The 5,649-nt window shown below is 52.8% G+C and overlaps 1 pseudogene; it reads right to left on the bottom strand.

Annotated features, from left to right (window-relative positions):
• Positions 1 to 2,014: 2,014 nt before the first annotated feature.
• LOC123151721 (linamarin synthase 2-like) lies at positions 2,015 to 4,593 on the bottom strand (annotated as a pseudogene).
• Positions 4,594 to 5,649: the final 1,056 nt, after the last annotated feature.

Genomic DNA, 5,649 nt, shown 5'->3' with positions numbered 1-5,649 from the left:
GTCCGACGTTGGAGTTCGGCTGCAAGAGAATACCTTAGATGCAGTCCGGCATTGCAGCTCAGACGCAAGAGGACATTGCCGCCCGGAAACAACTTCAAACCCGAAGTGTGGCATAACAATAACAACGCATTGATAAAGGCTGAAAACTTAAAAGGGGCTCCTCGGATACCCAACGTGTATACTCTTCGGATTCACTTCGGCGATCCTCAAGATCGAAGATGAGAAGATTTCTTGAACCAGTTTTCAAGACCGACGACCGAAGATGAATAACAGTTCGGAAGAATCGAGGAGCGCCCGTAACTTGAAGACCGGTTCAGGAGCCTACTTATGGTGTCCTGGACTAGGGGGTACTCACCACGTCGTCTCCCGACCAGGTGGGCCGAGCCGAGGACCCCCATGGCGATTCACTAATGGGCCACTTTAGGCAGCCCATGCCGCATACAAGGAAGACTTCACAAGACTTGGCGCTCAAGCCAAGGGCTCTCCTAAACCCTAGGCCTACGGTGCATATATAAGCCGAGGACAGGCTAGTCAATAGACAATATCATATTCATTACTACAATCTCGTGGTAGATACCTGTACTATGTACTATCCTCATATCAATACAATCAAAAGCAGGACGTAGGGTATTATCTCTTCAAGGGACCCCCGAACCTGGGTAAATCCTGTGTCCATGTTACCATCGCTCCAACACGCCTAGCTTAGGACCCCTACTATGAGATAAGCCGGATATAGAACCGACAGTTCGATCGTGAAGACGTTCAACTACATCAACCGTGTTAACATAACGCTTCCGCTTTCGGTCTATGAGGGTACGTGGACACACTCTCCCTGTCTCGTTGCTATGCATCTCCTAGATAGATCTTGCGTGATCGTAGGATTTTTTTGAAATTGCATGCTATGTTCCCCAACAGGGACGCTGGGGCAATCATTTTTGACGCGAAAAAACGGCGGGCCCGCCGAGTCAGCGACCCGACCCCTGCGCCTCGTCGTCCTCATCATCTCGGTTTCTCGCGGGGAAGCAATGCCAAGGCTGCCGCCGGTCAGCCTTCCATTGATTCCTCACGGGCGGCACGGCGCAGCGACGCACCACCTCCCGCCACGCGTACACACGACGCCCACACCCCCCGACTGCTATATAAGCAGCGCCTTCCCTCGCCTATGGCCGCACCCCGCCCACAGCCGCCGAGCTCTCTCTCTCCCCGTGCGCCGCCGCCGCCGACGTTCCTCCCCTCTCTCCCCGTGCCCAGCCGCGACGATGGGCGAGAGGTTCCCCGGTGATGGGGCGGCGGCCAATGGCTTCGGCCGCCACTCATTACACGAGTGGGAAGCCTACCTGCTGTTCGAGGCCAACGGCCCGGCGCCTCCCGACATGCACACATCGGGGCGGTGAAAGCTCAGCGCCGGTGGTGTCCCCATTCCCCCACTGCCCAACGTCACCGTGCGCGCAGACTACTTCACCGACGAGGTTAACCGTGTGCGGGCGTCGCTGACGGAGGAGCAGCGGGCCCTCCTGCAGTACGCCGCCGGCAACCACGAGGCATAGGCGGCGTACTTCCAGCGCCGGCAGGCGGAGCGGCTGGCCTCCACCAACGGGGCGCCGGTGGTAAGGGGGACCAAGAACAGCAAGGGTCGCCGCCTGTGGTAGGGCGCCCCCGGCCGCACTCTCCATGCCATACTCCAGCACCTCGAGGGCGGCAACGAGCCGCTGTTGACGTACCCTGCCACCCCGGTCCCTCGCCGAAGCGGCGGCCAATGGATACCGAGGAGGGCCGACTCCTCTTCTTCCTCCTCCCGCTCCTCCTCCCACTCATCTGGGTCGTCGGCGTTGTTTGGCGTAAAGGCCGAGCTCGCGGAGACGCTGCTCAGCCGGCGCACCCGGAACGCCGACATCGTCATCAACGAGGTCGGGCGCGCCTCCTCCTCGACTCCTCCCCGCTTCGCCAAGCCGAAGACGTAGTCGGGGCTCGCTGGGTGAAGATGGAGCCAGGGCTCGCCGGTGTGAAGACGGAGTCAGGGCTTGACGACGCGGCGGCCATGACGTGTGCACGTGAAGACTAAGCATGGACGAAGTTGGAGCACCAGCACCGCGCCTTTGAGCAGTTCGTCGCTCGGCGCCGCGGCCACGACGAGGGAGGCGTCGTCGTCCTCGACAACGATAGCGACGACGATGCGCCGCCACCGGTCCGCTAGGGCGACCCCGGGCAGGGTCCAGCAGGGGCGGCCGCCTGAAGGAGGAGAAGGACGACGAGGACAACGACATCGGTGCTGACGACGGCGACTTCGCCTCTCTCAGTGTGTTATTCGACTTGTAGTCGCGGTCTCTTAAGTATTTTATCTATGTGAAAAACTATTTCAGTTCGCCGAAGTAATGTACTGTTTCACCGAATATTTGTCCCGTTCGCCGAATTTTAGTCAAATAAATGTTAAAAAAATTTAAAACAGGCGCCTGGGGCTGACCCTGGGGACGTCGGTTGGGAACACGATCACCCCCAGACCGAATTTAGCGCTGGTTCGGCCCTAGACGGCGATTTCCCGAGTTGCCTGGGGGCCAACGGCTGGAGATGCTCTAATTGGGGACGGATGTAGTACTAGATAAAGAGATCAGCGGATCTCGGGGCTCATATGTAGTTACAAGTAAAGTATACCCTAGATCATAACATCAAGTTAAGCGCTTAATTAAGCTGATCTTGCAATACTTTGACTTTTATAGCTTGTGAGAGAATCTCACTTACACATGCATATGCACCTTGAGCGAGATGATTGATCTATTTTAATGGGAGGTCTTGATGAGTCAGAACGACCCTTCCGATGTGCATTGATCACAATGACAAAATGTTTTTTTTGCGCACCCCTATAAGAATAGACTCCTAAGACTAGTCATAATGGTGAGTAACATACAGTAATAACATACACATATCCCTAGACTATGTTACTATCTACATAGTGGATAGTAACATAAGGCTGATCATAGTGGGAGTAACTTAGCAAATAACATAGTGCATTTCAAGACAAGTTTGCTTATGTGGCATAGAGTTAATAAGGAGAGAGGTGTTTGGAGTAACATAATATGTTACTGTAACATAACGCAACCCAAAGCAAAATGAGTCTATGATGTAATAAATGCATCATCTATGATACTACTTGTATATTATTTTGCACTATGAAGGTAGTAACAAAGACTAGTGTCATATGCATGACACTAGTCTAAGTTACTCCCCACTATGACTAGCCTAAGTGTTGTGTCATGCAAAGCTTCATTTATTAGGTTATAGACTCATATTGCATTGGGACATGTGATGTTACAGTAACTAGTTAAGTTATTCAAACTACATCTCTCTTCATTAACTCATTGCCACATAAGCAGATTTGCTGAGTTGGACTCGATATTAGAAGTTACTCCCACTGTGGCTAGTCTAATCACGGGTTGGTTCACTGGTTCGCAAAGCGTCAATTAAAAAAGTAACAATATGACAGTGATAAAAGCATGCAACATGGCTATAAGATAACAATTTAGATAAATCATATGACAGATTAATTATCTCTTCTATGTATTTATTGTCAATTGGATTAGAAATGCATTCTCAGTTATATAGCTTAGCTATGGTAATCCTCATGCAGAAGCGATTTTGAAGTATTTTTTAGACCGTAGGACTTTCATAAGAATTTTGGTAGGTGTAATTCAAATGTTCCCCACTAACACCTATTTTGATCATAGATTTGGCGATTGAGTTGCCACTCAATAGGGAGGAGTTTGGCCGAAAATGCTAAATGGAGGACGAGTTTCATGAAGCTCTTTATTTTTAAAAATCCACCTCTGTAAACTTTTGTAATATGTTTTAGATGACTTTTATAATACGTTTACACAGCAGAAGTAAAAAAAAATTCAAACACATATGTATAGTACATGTGTGTAAATTTTGAAGATGTAAAGATGAACAATACATGCACTGTAAAAATCACACACGTTCTAGTGATTGAGTATAGCATATGATTCGATTAATGGCATCACATTTTTGTGAAATACTAACATGGTTAATAATTTGGCTCTGGTATTACCTTTGAGTGGCAAATAGCCTCTTTCCTTTAGCTCCCGGAGCCGCATGTGACCCATCAACGATGCGGCGCTACCTCCCCAGAGCACCATGCTGGCCACGGCCAGCTCCCGCGCCACGTCCAGCGCGAAGCTCATCAGCGCCGTTGGCACCACGCACGTCACCGGTGGCACGCCCGCCCTGCCATTGACACGCAGGATGAGCTCCCTCAGCGGCCCCGCGCACCGGTGGCTCGTGGCGGCAGACAGGACGAGGTCATAGTCCCCGGCGTCCCGGTCAGCCTCCACAAGCCCGTCCGGGATCGCCTCGAACTGGAACCCCTCGCTGCCACGCACGGCAGCGGCGCCCTCCGTGGTCTCCATGACGCGGTGGTTGTGCTCGGTGTTGACGAAGGTGATGTAGACGCCGTGGCGGTGCAGCAGCTTGGCCAGCTGCAGCGCCGGGTTGATGTTGCCGGAGCCCGGGAACGGCACCACCACGGCGTGCGGCCTCGCCATTAGTTCTTTCGTCCGGCCGTGTGCGCGCGCGTACGATGCGTGTATGGAGCTGTGCCAATGTATGTATGCTAACTGGTTTGCTCTGTAAGTACTCCACTAGCACAAGCTCCGGAGTTAATTAATAACAAGCTTAGCTGTAGATGCCCTAATTAGATCGGACTTTCATGTGTAGACTCGATCGGATCGAGGTCTAACTAGCTCGTAAGTAGGTGGTTAACGTTAGAGCATCTCCAACGTCCAACGCGCAGCGCATTAAAAATCAGTTTGCAGCGTATCAATCCCCTGCTTTGACGCGGCGGGGAGCGCTGGCTCCAGCGGCCGCGATAAATTTAGCGTGCGCATAGCTTCAACAGGAGCGCTAAAATGCAGCGCGCGCTCTCGCACAAACACTCTGGACTACGATGTATATGCATAGATATAGATAGATAAAAGGTTAGATAGATAAAAACGATACATAGATATTTCACAATGCGTACATAGTTCATAGTATAGATAGATAAAAGAACTACGGTGCAACTACATAATAAAAACGGTGCAACTAGAACCTACTTCGAGTCGTCCTCATCATCATCTTCGCTGGTGTTGTCCGAGATAAGGAGCCACACGTCATCCCAATGATCATCGTCTGACGAGAAGAACGACTTCCCACCGGCGTTAACGAGATCGCACTGCGATATGGCCAGTGCCTTCCGCCGACGCCTGTCCGCCCGCTCCGTGCCGCGCCTTGCCGTCCTCTCCGCCCAGAAGGCGTTCTCGTCGGCGACGTCCTCCGGGTGGCGCTGACGCCACTCCGCCATGGCTCGCTCGCCCTCCTCGACGATGAGGAGGCGGCGCTGCCGCCGACGGTGTTCCTCTTGGTCCTGATTTGTTATAAGACGAGGTGGAGGGGCGACGGCTTGCGCCTGCTCGCGCGTGTAGACGTCGTGGAAGTTCATCTGCGCATGAGGCCTCTCTAGGCGCCACACCGCCGCGTCGTACGCGCCGGCGGCCTCGTGCGCGGTCTCGAACGTGCCGAGACCGAGGCGGACATCGCCGGACCGGATCTCAATGTAGTAGGCGCCGGAGGGGCGCTCGCGGACGCCTCGGTAGCGCGAAG

Source organism: Triticum aestivum, chromosome 7A (assembly GCF_018294505.1).
Source record: "Triticum aestivum cultivar Chinese Spring chromosome 7A, IWGSC CS RefSeq v2.1, whole genome shotgun sequence".
Taxonomy (NCBI): Eukaryota; Viridiplantae; Streptophyta; class Magnoliopsida; order Poales; family Poaceae; genus Triticum; species Triticum aestivum.
The sequence above is the reverse complement of the archived record's forward strand: the minus strand, read 5'-3'. Positions and strand labels throughout refer to the sequence as shown.